Here is a 19226-nt window from a genome sequence, read left to right as displayed (position 1 = left end):
TATATATTTGAACTTATATTATAGTATGGCTTAGTCGTAAATAGCCCCTTTGGCTATTTATCTGCCCAAAAATCTAGTAAATTGTAGCATACAGGCGGATTAGTCTACGCCTTTGGGGCTATTTATCTCCTTTATATTGATTTTAGGTAAATATCTCCTTTATATTGATTTTAGGCTTAGTCGTAAATAGCCCCTTTGGCTATTTATATGCCTCTGCGTAGCAGAGGTACTTATCTTATATTATATACAGTTAGTCTACGCCTTTGGGGCAATTTATCTCCTTTAGTCGTAAATAGCCCCAAAGGCTATTTATCTGCCCAATATATATACAGGGGTAGCAGAGGAACTTATATTATATACAGGCGGATTAGAACTTATATTATGAATGCAGGGCCTTTGGGGCTATTTATCTCCTTTGGGAATTTATTATAGTATGGCGGCCCTAATATATCGGGAATTTATTATAGTATGGCGGAATTTATATTCTTTAGGGCCATATATTGGGAACTTATATTATAGTAAGGCGGCCCTAATATATCGGGAATTTATTATAGTATGGCGGCCCCACCATATATTTGGCGGTCGGCCCTTACTATATCTATATATTTGAACTTATATTATAGTATGGCGGCCCTTACTATATATTTGGCGTAAATTGCTACCCTTACTATATATTGGGGAGTGAAATTGCTACCCTTACTATATATTGGGGAGTGAAATTGCTACGCCCCTTACTATATATTTGGCGATTGGATTAGTCGTAAATAGCCTTTGGGGCTATTTATCTCCCCAATATATATACAGGGCCCTAATATATACAATTGAGGAGTGAAATTGCATAATTTACTAGATTTTTGGTTTAGGCTTAGTCGTAAATAGCCCCAAAGGCCCTACTTACTATAATTAAGTTCTAATCCGCCTGTATATAATATAAGTACCTCTGCTACGCAGAGTAGAGAAATAGCCAAAGGGGCTATTTACGACTAAAGGAGATAAATAGCCCCAAAGGCGTAGACTAACTGTATATAATATAAGATAAGTACCTCTGCTACGCAGAGGCATATAAATAGCCAAAGGGGCTATTTACGAAAGGAGATAAATAGCCCCAAAGGCGTAGACTAATCCGCCTGTATATAATATAAGTTCCTCTGCTATGCAGAGTAGAGAAATAGCCTTTGGGGCTATTTACGACTAAAGGAGAGAAATTGCCCCGAGAAGAGAAATTGCCCCTTTGGCGTAGACTAATCAGCCTGTATATAATATAAGATAAGTACCTCGGCTACGCAGAGGCATATAAATAGCCAAAGGGGCTATTTACGACTATGTAGACTAACTGTATATAATATAAGATAAGTACCTCTGCTACGCCTCTTTGAGTCGAAAATAGACCCTTTGGCTAAGGAGATAAATAGCCCCAAGAAGTAAATAGCACCAAAGGCCCCCCATAACATTAAGTTAAGTTCTAATCTGCCTGTATATAATATAAAGACCTCAGCTATGCTGAGTAGAAGAAATAGCCTTTGGGGCTATTTACGACTAAGTAGAACCTCTGCCACAACTTACTATATTTTTGGGGCATATAAATAGCCTTTGGGTCTATTTTCGACTCAATAGGGGCTTCCCAAACCAGTAAGTTATAGCAGAGGTCTTTCTATTTTAGTAAGATGGTTTATTCTACTTAGTCGTAAATAGCCCCAAAGGCTAAGGAGATAAATAGCCCCAAAGGCGTAGACTAACTGTATATAATATAAGATAAGTACCTCTGCCACGCAGAGGCATATAAATAGCCTTTGGGTCTATTTTCGACTCACAAAGAGGCATAGCAGAGGTACTTACATCTTATATCACTACAAGTCCTCTACCATCACGATAGACCCACAACAATGGGATTTACAATCGTTATCATGCATCATGATGAGATGCTCAAATCATAGTAATCATCACCTACTATACTAAGCAATAAGCATAGGTATATGTCATCATGATCGCAAGTATCATAAGGAAGAATCATATCAATAATGATCATAAATGTCATATCAAGGATAGAAACAGTAATCAGGAATAATAATCTAAGATCAACAGCATAAGGACAAGCATGGTATAACATGAGTAATGAAAAAGGTATATCAGTAACAGTAAAGAGTAACATCAAGGTATTAAACTACAATGACTAAAATAGAATCATGCACTAGAAAACGAAAGAATTGTATTGACCAAATACAGTAGATTACCCACCTGATAAATCGCAGGTAAAAATCCTAGAACCCCCAAAAATAAATCCTCGTATCAAAAGAACTCCTATAATCTCTCAAGGTTCTGCAAGAAAATAGTAACATCCTAAATGTCATGCTATATCGAAGAAACCCAAATGGAATCTAAGTTAGTTTAATCTATTAAATTAAGCTAACTTGGGTTAGACTAATCAACCCCTTAGATGGGTTAACCAATTAATTAATTAGTGATATTAATCAATTAATCAATTAATTAATTAATTGTATTAACCCATTTAATCTTAGATTTAGTCAACCCAATCATCCACCAATTCTAATTGTTAATCTGATTCATTTCTAATCAAATCCACCAACCACCTTAAACTCCATACCATCAACAGATCATAACCCATCTACTAATCAAAATCAAATCAATGAATCATACACGAAGTATCGAAGGCTTACCTCAGATTGAGCCTAACCCTAGATCCTTTGCCCTAGCTTAGCTCAATCAAGTTTCTGCCCTCTTCCTTGTGCCCGAGACTAACAAGAAGTCTCTACTTCTTCCTATCCAACAATCAAGGTATGGAGCTCAATTAACCGAAGGAATTCAACCTAGCTGTGAATTAAATTTCAACTCAAGAATTCAAATTCAAGATCTCAAGGAAACCATAAGAACAACCAAGATCTACGAATCAATTCTTACCAAATTGGTTCCTCCTTCTCCACAGCTTCGGCTGGTTTCAATAAGATCCGAATGATTGGATCTTAAATCAAGCTACAATTAAATCCAATCAAGAATTAAAAAGTTGATCCTATTATGAACCCTAGAATCCAAACCATTGCGCTCACCTTAGAGAGTCGGCTTCTCCCTTTTCTTCTTCACCCGCGGCCGAAAACACCTCAATCCTATTGATCCGAACAGGGAAACCTCACCGAATCAAGATCAGCTTAAGAGATCTATGGAAACCAGCAGAAACCACAGATCTTAGCTCAATAAACCTTAAAAATCCAAGATCTAATGAACTTACATCTTCCTCCTTCACCGCGTCGCCGATCTCCTCCTTCTCGGCGTCACCATTTGCTGCCCGATCCGTAGACCTCCGAGCAATAAACCGAGCCCTAAATGGAAGCCTCTTGTCTTTGGTGGCCTCCTCTTGTCGCCAGCACCATCGGAGCTCTGCCGTGGACACGCGATCGGAACAAGAAGGAAGAACAGGGCGTCTCGCGTGAAAATAGAGGAATTGGATCGCGATGAGGAGCAGCGATCACGGCTTAAAAAGTTTCTTAATGGGCGGGTTTGGTAGTTAACGGGTTTAGATCCTATAACCATTAACCCATTTAATTAATTAAACCCTTTAACCCCTTAATCTATTAATCATTAATTGGGCTATATATGGGCTTAATCAATTGGTTATAATTGGGCTCATTTAAATGGGCTAAATGGTTTGACCAATTGAGTGTGGTTAATTAGGCTTTCTCATTAAGCCTAATTAAACCCTAATACCCTTACAAAATTTAGAGATTAATTTATATTATTACAAATTAGTCCCTAAAAATTTTGGTATTTTACACTCCAGATCAAGACTTCCTTTACTTAACTGCAACTAGGACTTTCCCTGCCTAGCCTCAACTAGGACTTCTCCTTACCCGGTCTAACCGACTAGGACTTTTTGCCCAGTCCAATTGACTAAAACTTTTCACTAGTCTTCTGATCAAACTGACTTGATTAGACTTTACTCACATCCAAACATTAGATCCTGTTTGGATCACCCTTAGTCAAACTGACCAGACTTAGGTGTATTGTCAAACATCAAAACTCTGAGAATAGACTAGTGCTCCTTGTACCAACACCATCTTCATCTTTATTAGATGTTGGTTTGTATGTCAACTCTTCTTCCCAATCCTAGCCTATGCATTGACACTTCGTCTATGCTAGAAAATTGTTTGCTAAGGAATGAACCTAACGAGTAGAGATATAAAAAATCTATATCTCAATTGCATACATATACAATTGTAAGTAACTTATAGATGACCACTTTTGTTCTAGTGTGTAAATAAGACTTTAAAAAGTCACTAGTAGTTACAAATGTAGCCTCATGCTTTTCACCTCAGCACATGAGTTGGAAAGTTTAGCTAACTCATTCAACTCTTGTTTAACACAAAAAAGCTTATATAATTCACTATTTTCAATTGCACATGTTTAGATAAATATCTAAGAGAAACATTTGCAATGAAGAGATACTCTAGTTTCGTAGTGACAACTCTATTAGAAGTTAAAAGATAAGGAATAAATTTAAACATAACAATTCACAAAGAGAATCTCCATGCCTAATTTATTTGATAATTCAACAATGCTGATCTAATGTTCATACACTTGTTAGTAGTAGCCCTAGAGCAATTATGTGATAATTGACTAGAGACTTTTGTATCAGATTCTATTATTAATAAAGGCAAAGTTTGTTTATTATATTTACTTCATGTTTGTGCCAAATGACTAAATATAATAATGCTCTTGAGTAGTAGGTTCTAATCTATATCATGCCAATTAATTGAATTGATAGTGAGATAATGTAGATAACACTACTCTTAACTATTCCTAGTCAAGTATTAATATTCAAGGATAATATTAATGCATTAAGACTAGCATGTAGGTCAATTGATTGCTTGATCTCATAAGTTATGAATATGTGATATCATGTTGACACATGAGTATATATTAGAGAATATATATTGTATTAACCCCGCCATGAGAAAGTTTCATGAATCATTATATGAGTGTCATAAACTTTATTATGTGACTATTGATACGAATAGTCCTTAGATCTAAAGTCACTATGATTCCCTACATAAGGAGTTGTGTACTTTAGTATCGTCAAACATCACCCGTAATAGGGTGGACTATAAAGATGATCATTGAGGTATGTAACAAATTATGTAGAGGGATGTGAATGCTGTAGATGAGATCTATCCCTCCCATATGTCGGGAGTGATATCTGTGGACCACTTGATTGAGTAGGACTACTAAATGCATGATTATGATCAAATGAGTTAATATGAGATATTGAACTCATTTATTTGAGTGAGTCTATTCGGGGATCAAAAAATACAATGATTGATATCAAGGATGACATGGTCTATGTCTCATTGATCAATCTAGATATCGAGGCTAGAAGGACATCATCATACATTATAGTAGTCACGGAAAGGTTATGTCAGATCTCGACTTTCTCATCACTTGGGTAGCAATGATGCATTGCTAGATGCCGCTCATTGCTCATGTGTCTAAAGCAGTTTAGATACATTACCAACGTTACGAGAATCTATTGGGTCACACACAAAGGATACGATGCTTCGGAGATTGATTGATTTTAGTTTGACTAAAATATGGTCCGAATTGGATTAATTGAATTAGACTCAAGTGAATCCAATTGGACTATGAGATTAATTCTAATTTAAATTAGACTCAACCAAATTTGAATGAGATATTGATTCATTAAAATATTTAATGAATTAATAATAGAGGAAGACCAGGGTTTTTCTCTTCATTGGATGAAGAAAAGATGAAGAGTCAACATAAAAAACATGTGTTTTATTTGGGTTTTAATTGATTTTAATGTGGGGAAGCTAAAGAGGCAAAAACCCTTTATATTCATGAGATGAATATAAAAGGTTTTTCTTGCATTTTTCAAAGGTGCACAAGGCATTTTGAGCTATCTTCTCCCTCTTGGCCGAACACCCCTTTTCTTTTTCCTCCTTATTTTGGCCGAATCTCCTTATGTGGCTAGCACCACAAAGGTGATTCTTCTTCAAAGCTTGAAATCGTGTTCGTGTGGATATGCATAGAGAGATCTGGCAAACCGAGGATAAGCGGGATAAGAGAAGGGCATGCTTTAAAGGTATAGATCTATTTTCGCTATGAATTTTATTGTTTGACACATAGAATTCCCTACAACACTATACTCAACAATCCTATTCTAATCACACACACTTAACAAAAAAATACTAGTCAATATTATAGTGCAAAGTTAGAAGAATAATTGACTTTTTGTCACGGCTCGGGAGTTGACTACCCTAAAAAGTTTCGACCGCATCTCCCCTGTAACAATTCACTTTCCCTGAATACAAATATCATAAGGCCTACATGGCCATAATAAGGCCTACATGGCCATAATCCACACATGTCAAAAATATGTAACAAGTACTAAATAATGTGAATAAGGTCCACAACAAGTAAATATAACATGCACCACAAAACCAAAGCATGAATACGACAATCCACACGATATAAAAACAAGTTCTGAAAACATAGACACTGATAACGTAAACAAAACCAAAATAGTCGAATGCAACCCGACAAGGGACTAGCAGCACGGCTCTCCAGATAGACGTCAACCTGAAAAGAATAAAATCAACGGGATGAGTTCAAGGAACTCAGCGGATCTCTAACAGATATGTACAATAAGCTACCTATTAGTAATAATTATGCTTGTACAGTAAGAAATACACACTGAAACTACAGGAAAGCTGTACATACCAGAAACATCTATACTAACACAACAGCACGAACCCTGCAACAGATGCAAGGTTGCCAACCCAAATGCATAAGTCCTCCTATATGTGCATGTCAAACATATGCAGCAAACAAATACAACAAGCAATAATAAATGCAATCCATGTAGTATGCACATGACGCAATGACATGGTCACCCCTAATGCCAGTCAGCCACCGTCACCAACAATGGTGAGGTCGAGTGGGTAGGGCTATGACAACTGTGCACTCTGCCGTCACTGCTCCTGAGTGATTGAGTGGATAGGATGCTGGCGGAGTACACATATCCTCCTACCCCAAGTCACATGGGGGAGCAACTCTCTCATCTCCTCGTCTCATAGTACGAAGGAGGGATCCGTGTAATGCTACCACGCTATGGCACCACTACCTCTAAGCGATCGAGCGGAGCCCTGACAGAGCAACTGCACACACTCTCCTGATGTACCACTAACCCGTGAGTGGCAGTGTGTGCAGATCATGTAACTAGCGATGGACTCAGACTACAAAGAAGCCCATGATCGCTAATATGCAATCATGCATAGATGGTGCATGACACTAATGCGTGCAACACTTACCAATTTATGCCCAGTAAGAACACAGTATATCACTACTATGATGAACATATATTATGTGGCAAATATCAAGATGATATGGAACCTAAGCAAGTAATAGATAAACATGATATACACATGAAACAAATAGTAATATACCAGGGCAGATATAAAAGCATAAAATTATTACTAGCTATAGCAATACCATACATATCAAAATGACATATCTAAAAAGATAAGTTAAGACACCCGCCTTTCGATTGTAGTCCGTATCAGCAAGAAAAACCTCCATCCAGAAGTCCGGTAGCAAGTCAAAGTGTTGTACCACGGGGCTTAAACTTAGCTATTTACATATCAATACTATTTTGTACTTGTAGCTTCTCTTATTTAGTGTAACATGAATGGAACAAAAATAACTATGCCTAAACTTTAGAGAAGTATTAGAGTTACATGAAATACAGTTTTATCCTTCTCGATTTACCATTAATAGTGACTCAACATAATAATGCATTAACTTAAGTTTTCTTTTTCAATTTTGCCATTGTGTTCTAACTAAGTCAACATTATATATCTCAAGTCATTTAGATCTCTTATAATTATATTGATTCTTCACCCTTTTACCTAACTATTCGATCTAACTATTACTTTTGAACATGTTATATATATTAATTACTTTCAACATTTGAGCTACACCTACATGAAAGGTCCCAACCATTGTCCCATCTAGGAATAACATTATACTTTATTTTATGAGTTCTAATAGATGCACACATCTATTTTGGTATTCTCAAGTAGACAATAAAAAGCTATATTAATGCCATAAATTTTCACTTCAATGCTTACCTAAATCCTATGTTAGCGTGGGTAAGAATATGTAATTTTTAAACTCTAGATGGCATAACAATTCCCAATCGATCTAAAAGAAAGCAAAAGTGGTTACGGAAACACACCCTCCTTCGTTTGAGGCGCTCCACTGTCGAAACCCAAGAAAAACCCTCCGAGATCTCTCTCCGATCTCTTCCCCACACGGCAGCAAAAACTTAGGCGGAGTAGAGGCGGTGGAAGAAAGAGGTGCGGCGGTAGAGCAGCATCGGTGGTGTCTCAATGCAGCGGTAGCGGTGTCTCAACACGGCGACAGTAGCGTTGGATAGAGGGGAAAGAGGCGATCAGCTTCCCTGGCTGCAGGCGACAAAGCGAAGGGGGAAGAGGAGAGGGATAGGGAGAGGCGTCGGTTTCGCGAGGTGAAGGAGAAATCGACGTCGGGGTCGGTGAAAGCAGAAAAATTGCAAGGGGGGAAGTTATTGGATTCCTAACGGGTTTAGGGTTTTTAACTCGAAATCCATTACCTTTTTTTTTTATTTTACACTTTTTCACATAAATGAACCCTTATAAACTTAAAAGAAAACAACTAAGCCAAGCTCAAGCTTAGGGGAAAATGAATCGAGTCGAGCTTAAGCCTCTTATTGTTTGGCTCAGCTTGGTTTGATTACATCCTTTAGGAAAGATCTACATTTTAAATTCGACATAACCCACATGAAGCAATAAAAAGATGAACAATAGACATTTATAGAGTAAATATTTTGCCTTATTGTGTTTTTTATTTTTGTTCTCAATGATTGCAAAAGTTTAAACTATAGAGGGATAACAAATTCTTAAAAGTTGTTACTATCAGAACAGAAGTATGGTTTATACTTATATATTAATTAAATTTTTTAAACTTAAATATTTTAAAAATAAAATACAAAAAATATAAAAGAAAATAATTTGAAAGAAAAAAGAAAAAATATAAAAGAAAAAGCACCTCGAAGGTTGCGGGGGCGGATTGCCCTTGTGATCTTGTGGAGGTCACCACAATCCCATGGTGCCTCCACAGTCACACCGCGATCCATTTGTGCCTTCACAACCTTCGTGAGGTCGCAAGGGCTTTGTGATTCTCACAGCAACTTTGTAGAGAAAATAATTTGAAAGAAAAAAAATATATAAAAGAAAAAACACCCCCGAAGGTTGCGGGGGTGGAATGCTCTCGCGATCTTGCGGAGGTCACAATATAAAAGAAAATAATTTAAAAGAAAAAAGAAAAAATATAAAAGAAAAAGCACCCCCAAAGGTTGTGGGAGTGGATTGCCCTCGCGATCTTGCAGAGGTTACCACAATCCCATGGCGCCTCCACAGTCACACCGCGATCCCGTTGTGCCTTCACAACCTTCGTGAGGTTGCAAGGGCGCTGTGATTCTCATAGCAACTTTGCGAGATCGCATGGGTGCCATGATTCTTGTAGAGACCCCACTACCTTCTTGTGGGACCATGGCACCTTCGCAATCTTGCTGAGTCGCTGTAGAATTGTACCTCTCTCGCGACCTTGTAGAAGTTGTCGTAGGATTGCAACATCCTCTACAACCCTATGGAATCACTGTGGGATCACAGTTCTCCGTGCTACCCAGGTATGGTGTTGGTACCAATGCCAGGTAGCGGATGAAACAAAAAATTCCACCCATATTACCCAACACGATACGAAATTTGAAACTATGACTTCAATTAATCCTAGATCGACTTTTACTCAATAACCATCAAATATTTTATAGATAATATCAAAACTTAAACTCAACTTTTAGCATTTCAAATATAACTGAACAATAAGCACCTATAGCAATCGAATATTAATAAAAATATTTTTAAATTAATATAATTTATAATTTTAAAAGTATTGAAACTGTATTAGTACGCATATACAATATCAAATTGATATCATTCTGATCATAAACCGAAACTACAACTTGACACTTTAAACGGTTAATAAACTGAACTATTTAAAATGAAATCAATCCATTAAAAAAATCAATTCAGAATTTGAAATACTATTTATTTTATTTCAAAAGTGGCTAAAATTTTCTTTTAATTTGTTTATACTTGACCAACTAGCACACTAGTCTATGTTTCATAGACTGATTATTATAAAGCCTATTAAAGAGTCTCATATATATGAAATTTCTTTCTAGTGAAATCATACATGAGATTGTTGACTAGGTCTTATTTGTGCTACTATGCTATCTTTTAGATTTAACAAACAACGAGTGATAAAGTGTTGTAAACAAAAATGAGATTAGGGTTTTAAAAGCTATTTTAAGAAGGGAGAATTGGTTGCAAGAGATTAAGTTTCTGATAAGTTTACTCATAGAGGCAATGTTAATGCGAGATGGAGTAAAAGTTTGATACCATAAATAATTACTAATTGTATCTTAAATGATACAAACAATATGCTAACTAACATATAAAAATGAAAAGTGATGGTGATATTGGAAATATGATAGAATTTCATCATGATGTAGATGAGAAGAGCGAGATTTGAGAAGAAGATTGTGAAATATAACTATTTTAAAATTTTCATTATTTTTGGTTTACTATCATCTAAGGATTAAAGTATTGTTCTGATTATTCTTTGATCTAAGAAGTACAATTTTGATACTATGTTGTGTCACTTAATGGTTAGCTCAAATAAATTTTAATCCTATAATCTATTTCTACTTAATTTGCATACTCCAAATTTAAGCCTAGTGATCAATGGCATTAAAATTATACAACAACAAACTGCAAAAAATATATAAAAAGTCTCTAACTAATTAACTAATATTCACCTTGGATTGGGGGGGGGGGGGGGGGGGGGGGGGGGGATTTAGCAAGTTCCATCGATGAAATGTGGATGGGAGTATCTTAGTGAGGTGAAAGAACTCATGTGTTGGAGAAATGCCTCGGTGAAACTAATGGCAAACACTCTAAGAATAGTGATACAAAAGGCATAGGAGTAGAGCATGATAATACATTTTGTTGATACAAATGATAGCTCCTGAGTCACATAGTCATGCAACCATAGTTTAAAATATCGACCCCTTTGGAGTTTCGATTTATGATCGAATTAATATGATTCGATATCGTATCATACCATATCGATATATTTTAATATTTTTAAATATAAAATATGTTAATTAAAATTAAAAAAATTTAATCTAAATATTGAAATATAAATAAAATAAAATAAAATATTTTTATAAGGAAAAAAATATGGGGTCGTGGGGTGCCACGATCATGCATAGGTGACGTTGGGTTGCGGAGGCTCCCTTGAGGTCGTTGGGCCTCCGCTTCCTCGTAGAGGTTAACATGGGATTGCGACACTTCTGTGACCATGTAGAGATCACTGCGATCCCATGCGGCTTGTTGTGCTAGTGCAGAGCTCTATATCGATATATTTCAATATTTTTTAAATATAAGATATATTAATTAAAATTAAAAATTTTTAATTTAAATCTTAAAAAATTAAAATAAAATAATAAAATAAAATAAATTTTTTAAAAATAAAAAAATATGGGATTGCGAGGTGTCGCAATCTCACGGAGGAGACGTGAAGTCGCAAAGGTCCCAGCGATAGCTCGGAGGCAACGAGGGATCGTGGAGGCCCTTGCGAGGTCAACAACATAAGGGATAATTTATATTTTCATATATTTTTAGCACAATTGGATTATACCCCTTTCTCATTATTTGTCTTTTAATCTCTTCTTAATTTCTTGATTTCAACATTTACCCACATACAATCTAACTTTATTAGAAAAATCAACATAATTTAATAAGTGGGCGAACAACATACAAAAACATCCATCAAATTTTTGATGAAAGTGTAAATATATATCATCAAAATAGTACACAACCATATAATGACCAAGGATCCCTACTTATGTCATGTTTGACGAAGTGTCAGATTTGAGTACATATCCGAGGTATGACGTACATATGTTCACATGAGTACCATCATTCTTTCTATCAGATCTGAGTAGGTATCCGAGGTATGATGTATATGTGTTCACATGAGTACTATCACTCTCTCTGCACATCGACCATCAAACGTGCTATGGTTTGTTGCCTATCTTTCATAGTGAATTATGGGAAATTAGGCATTGATCAGACTCTATTCTCAATGTCATACAATCACCTCCTACAAGCGCCCCTTGTCTATGTAGGCCAACATCCTTCTCTAGCTATCCTCCATCCTGTAGGGGTCTAACTCCTCAAGGCTCCAACGCAATGCCAAGCCAAAAGCTGTTGCCTGAATATGCTCGCATCCCCTCCTCCCCTGGCCCCAAGTTGTGGGCTAGGGACCTTCTACTCCATCAGTATATGGCCATCTCCCAATGCCTCCCTACTCTCCTGCAAACCGACTTCATCTCTGAAAGAGCCTACAACTCCTTTTATATGCCATACTAGTGGGCTAGGACACCACACCCTCCATCAGTAGGCGACCATTCTCTAGTGCCTCCTCAGCCTCTGTCTACCCTGTCATAATGCCATGGCAAGATAGTGCTCCTGCGATTGCCCAAGGCCTCCACTAGCCTCCACCTATATCATGTGTAATCATCCTCCAATCCCTATCTATGTCCAGTCAGGCAATGTATCATCGTTTGTATATCAATAGTGCCTTACGTCCTCCACTAGTGAGAAGGTTTTATTATAGTTAATACCCTATTTTTGATGATAGTCTTTCACCACCAATCTTACTTTGTGGATAATCAAATTACCATCCATGTTAATTTTTTTTTGAAAATCCATTTGCACCCTACAGGTGTTATCCCTTGGGGTGGGTCTACCAAGTTCCAAATTCGATTTTCATAAATGAAATTCATTTTTTTATTTCACAGCTTTTAACCATGAGTCTCTTTCTGAACTTTTCAGAGCTTTTTTATAACTAGTAGACACCTCATCCTCAATGAGTAATACATCTCTCGATTCACTTATGAGAAATCCACATCTCTCAGGAATTAGACGTACCCTACTAGATCTATGAAGTGACAGTGTATCTACAAGTTCAACCATTATCTCATCACTATGAGTAATAGGCTATGGATCTAGATTAGGCGTCTCTTCTGTGTCTATTAGAGTTTCTTGAACTACTTTTAGCTCAACCTCAGTCCAACTATTTTCTTGCAAGAGAAACTCTTTCTCTAAAAATACAACATGCCTTGAAATAAACACCTTTTGTTCGGAGGGATGATGATGTGAACCCAAAGAGAAAAATCTCAAGAATCCACAATGAATTGAAGAAAGAAAGAAGGAAAGTCTAAGTCGATAAGAAAGATGAATAGAACTTCGACCTCGATACTTAAGAAAGTCGAACCTTGGTATAGATGAAAAGGGAAGACGCCACAACCTTGGGATGAAGATTGATAAGTCTTTGAATGCCATAATGTGTGGCCGTCACCCCCTTTATTTATAGCTATAAGGTGACCTAAAAATCCTAAAAGGCCAAAAGAAAGCCCATTTAGTAAAGGCCTACGTAGACTACTTAGCCATTTTAAACTTATGACATCATTACAACACAAATAAAGCTAGAAATTGAGCCTATATATCTCTACTACATAAACATGAGACTAAATGGCTACTTAAGCCCATCTAAGGCTTGAATTAATTTAACTAAGCCAAATGACTTGCTCTTTGTCAAACCTTCTTCAATTGTAACTTTGACCTTCACATCTTCAATTGGCACATTAAGTGCTTCCTTCATCTTCTTAGCCTTAGCCCTTGTAATTGGGCCTCCATTGACGCATAATTGATCATCAACAACATCAAGAGTGATCCATATTAGCTTGTTGGGTGACTTGTTCACTTGGTTTGACTCCATCAGATGATATAATTGGTAACCCCTATTTTTCATGAGGTAACCAATAAATAACACTTATCAGACTTAAGACCTATTTTATCTGATACGGTCCTCTTCACATAAGCAGGACTACCCTATATATTCAAAAAAGATAAATGAGATTTTTTACCATCACATATCTCATATGGAGTAGTAGAGACTGCCTTAGTCGGGACTATGTTTAGCAAGTATACAACTATCTCGAGTGCATAACCCTAAAAAGATTTGGAAAGACTTACTTGATTCATCATTCTTGATTCATCATTGACCTAACCATGTCCAACAAGGTCGACTTTTTCCTTTCTGACACTCTATTATATTGTGGCATGTAAGACGACCTCTATTGAGACAATATCCTATTGTTTTGATATAATTTTGAATGTCTTTGGGGCATAACTGAGTTGGTTACGATGGAGCAGAGTTGCAGAAGACGGTAAGGGTTCGAATATTGACAAAGATGAGATAATACCCTCCTCGATCATGGTCAACTGCAACTTCTCGATTTACCTCCTCACAGATAGTCATGGGTCCGACCGTGTGGGGCTGCTAGAGTGACAGATTCCATCTTTTTGCAGAAGATATAATCTTGAAACTCTTGACTTAAGTATTCACCACCTCAATCCGATCGAAGTATTTTAATACTTTTACCAAGTTATTTATCTACTTTATGTCTAAATTCTTTGAACTTTCAAAGGCTTCAGACTTGTATCTTAATAGATACACATACCTAAATCGTGAGTGATTATCAATAAAGGTGATGAAGTAGCTATAACCTTCTCATGCATGAGTTGACATGAGTCCACATACATCGATGTGTATAAGGCCCAATCTGTCATTCTCTAATTCACTTTTTCCCTTAAAAAATTACTTAGTCATCTTGCCTTTAAGCATGAATTGTATGCATCAAATGAATCCAATTCAGATGATTCCAAAATGTCACACTTGTATAATTCGGATATACATTTCTTACTTATATGACCAAGACAACAATGCCACCTATAGGATGCTAATTGATAGTTTCTTTGAGCACACTTATTTCCATCTTTTATAACTTAAGATTTTGTGTCTATATAAGCATTTATTTAGTTGATGTTAGAAAGTTTTTTGATGAATAATATTTTTGGTCGTGCCGTTTATTTTTCATTTCCCTATTTCATGGTATTATTTTGAATCAATAGATTCTAAAAGATTGTTTTCAACATTTGTTGTCGAACCAATGAAATCAATACTGTCCGTATCCTCCCGGTGTCAATTGGTATCATAGCCTTTATGGAAAATGGTTCATATATAGATAAAAAAGAGAGGTTAGACCCCTCATGTGTACAATCAAAAGACCAACATCATAGCCCAGACAACCACTAGCCGTTGAGCACACACACATAACCGATCTCCCATGCTACTACATCAACACCATGGCACTACCAACACCAAGACACCACAATTACACGCCTCAAATCACCACAAATCACACATGATCCACACATTACAATACTTGCATGCACAACAATGTGCAATGCAAAGCACCACACGCAAAACATTCCAACCACATCACACGGACACATCACACCCCTATTTTTATTACACCACATTCAAACCTAATCCAAAAATGTGAAAGCTAGCTCCAACACACCTATACTGTGCACAACATACCACATTAAACATAACAACACAATACATCCAAAACAAGCAAAAATCGAATAACACAGTAGCCACCCGCTGGAGCACACAGTAGCAACAACACGATCATTTCTAACAGCAGCAGAAGACAGCTCCCGGTTTAGTCACTGCAACAACCAATCATTGTACCATCCAAGCTCCAGCCTTTGTAGCCATAAACCAGCAGCTCCACTTGCTAATATCAGAGCATGAGATTCATCCATAGACCTGCAATTACTAGCAGCTACTAGCAATAATGCTCCACCATCAGTAGCAGCAACCATCATGCCTGGCACATGTTTCCTCCATCAACCTTGCAAACACCTTGGATCCACAAACCTATACACATGTATTTGGATCTTACGGAACATTCTATCAACTCCGGTAGCCAATCCTTCAAAGCGGCTATGGCTGTGTGCCTCCCATAGCACATAAATCATACATGAGAGACCATGATTGTAAGATACCAAAAATTTTAGGGTTAAGATTAACCAATTTAAAGGCTAAATTTTTAATTGGGCGGGATTAAGTGGATTGAAGCCCAAATTAGTCAAGCCCATTTAGGATAATGCATCGAATCTACAATTAGATCAAGATTATGACAAAATAAAAGGAATGAGAAGATTCGTCTCGTGAAGACAAATCAAACAAAACTAATTTGGGTCAAATCGTAGGTCGTTTGGTTAGTGAACCAAGCAACTAAGATTGAATCTGGTTTACTTCAGTAAACCCTACGTTTTTAAGCTGGTTTAGCCCAATTCCAGTTGAGAACACTGTTACTCCTCAACATAACATAAACTCGAGATTTCTTCTCCTTTGTTCATGTGTTCCTCTGCCGGCTCTTCTCCCCCGCAGCCGTGCGCATGCGACTCGGTTGCGCAGCCCATGTCTACCGAAGGAATCCTCATGGAGGAATGGCGTTATAAGCAGCCGAAACCCTAACCACCTCTTCTCCTCTTCTTCCTCCTCACTACCGCCGCGAACCAGCATCGCCGTCGCCGCATGGAGAAGTCATTGCACTGCTGCCGCTACCCTACCGCTCTATCGCCTGTCGTCATCAACTCTGCCGCCGCCTCTCGTTCTCCTCACACAAATCCGCTGCAGCATCCTCCGCCACCGCCTGCCACGATCCAGCACCTCGCCCTCATTCTCCTTCGAAGATAAGCAACCCTAAATTAGAGATACCTTCAAGGACGAGAATCTCTTCGGTTCTCCTTGGCAATCGATGCCAGATCAGGTGTCTAAATCCTGCTTGCTTTCAGGTAACTCTAAATATTTTAAGTTCACGTGGTGTCAAAGAGTAATTGATGATTCTTTGTCATTGGGTAACCAACACAGTTAAGCTATAGGAAGTGATGTTATCCAGGATTAGGAATAAATGATGCATTCATCTGATTATTTAAGCAGATGAAGAACATGGTGGATGGCTCTATAATCATACAAGTTTCTTTTAATATTTCATTATTTGCGTGCCTTTAATGGAAACTGGCTTGTTGGTGGCAATAATGAATACTATAATGATCTTTTAGGTACTTCCGATCAAATGACAAAATTGAGAAAGTTATGAGTTAGACAGGAAAGTGTGAGAACCAATTATATTGGCTGGTTTAGATCGAACAAATATTACATAGGTGAATGTTAATATTTGGTGTTTTGGTTGGATTTGAATGGGAAAGATTTATTGGATTTATGGTTCCTGTTTGATTGGTACTATAGGACCTGGTTGATTGAGGGAAAGTTAGGTTAATTTGGAATAAGGTTAGCTTAAATTAAATTAACCGAGTTGTATTGAATTGATTTAATTGGGTATGCTAGTGTTAAACTTTTGGATCTATTAGATTGGTCTATGTCAATCCTAGTTGATCTAGTTTAGGCTAACTTAAGTTTAATTGGAGTTTAATTGGGTTAGATTAATCTTAGAATTAGTTTGCTTTGAGGGAAATTTAATAAAATATTATATTTAAAGGATGTTTTATTTTGTAGGACCTTGATTTGCTGATCCTGTTATACACGAAAGACTTTATTACGGTTTTATTGCAACAATTCATCAATCAAGTGGGTAATCCCTGTATTTGGTTAATATAGGATATTTCTTTTCTAGTGCATGTTATTTTCTATTATTGTTTATTAGACACCTTAATCGTACTCCTATTTCTTGTTATTTGGATACCTTAGTTATACTCATGATTATTTCTTGCTTGTCCTTAATTCAGTTGACCTTATGAATTTTTATATTATTACTTGTATGAACCTTTAGGTATCTACATGATCAATTAAGATCTATTATCTATGATGCTGCTCTTGGTTATTGTTGACTTGATCATAACATCACGATGCATAGTGACAATTGTAATCCCCAATGTTGTGGGTCTATCGTCATCAATAGTTGGTCTGTAGTGGCAAGTTATAGAATAGGTGGTTAGGATCCTATTTCCATCTTCGGATGGTGGCTGTATGACTTGTACGCAGCCGAGTCAATGCCTTGTGCCCTTGTCACCGATGAGTGGTGGTACTCAGAGTATGGAAGTGATACTCGTAGAGGTACTCAGAGAGTATGAAAGTGATACTTGAGGACGAGTATGAAGGACAGACATTGGCCATAGGATGTATGTAGCTATACATGACTACCTATTGTTTTGCCACCAGACTACATTGTTGTAGGGCTGGATTCATGGCAGTGTGATGTCGGACACCTCCAGCGTCATATATACGTGACTGAGACGAGTGTGACAGTTGCATCATGCATATGCTTGCATTATGTGCATTATATAGGCAATGGACCATATATAGATGCTACATTTGGATGTATATATTTGGTTGATTCTTGGTTGTTGCATATGTGTGTCATTATCATTCATGTCATTCATATTATGGTAGTTCTTTCACTGTTAATTGGTTATTTTGTTGTTCCTTGTATATCTATGCTCTAACATGTTTACTTTTGAGCATGCATTATCTATCCGATTATCCATTGAGTATTTTGTACTCACCACCTAGATCTTGAGGTTTTCTGTCACCCAGGTAGTAGATAGAAGATTACTATTGATGCGAGAGGAAATTTGCCAGTCATGCCATCTCACAGCAGGAGGATATTAAATTTATAGTGTGTGTATATATTGGTTTTGTGTATGGTTGTAGTACCTTGTGTAGCTTCGAGTTTATATTTTGGTATCGGTGATCTTGTTTGTGATTCGGTCTTATGTTAGTACCTGTGTATGGATTTCTCATTGTTGATATAATTCCACTGCGTTGTTTATGTTTTTGTAGACTTGTGAAGATTATGTTTTGCCTTTGTGGGAGAGTTGTTATTTAATTATGAGCACCATCGATGTGCTTCAAGATTTCTGTTGTTTCATGGTTGTTGGGGTGGTTTTACAGTTGATACTGAGTTGTATGTGTTGTTGTGGTCATGTGAACTTTTATCCATGTAGTTTAGTAGTTAATTACATGTATTGTATTTTTGTTTCGGCCGTGTAGGCCTTTACGTTGATACGTACTCAGGAAAGTTGAATTGTTACAGGAGAGATGTTGCCGAAAATTTTTGGACGGCCATTTCTCGGGACGTGACAAAGATACCT

This window comes from Curcuma longa, chromosome 13, assembly GCF_044706935.1.
Source record: "Curcuma longa cultivar G26 ecotype Majalengka, Jawa Barat chromosome 13, ITB_CL_G26_1.1, whole genome shotgun sequence".
NCBI lineage: Eukaryota > Viridiplantae > Streptophyta > Magnoliopsida > Zingiberales > Zingiberaceae > Curcuma > Curcuma longa.
Note: the sequence above shows the minus strand (reverse complement) of the source record.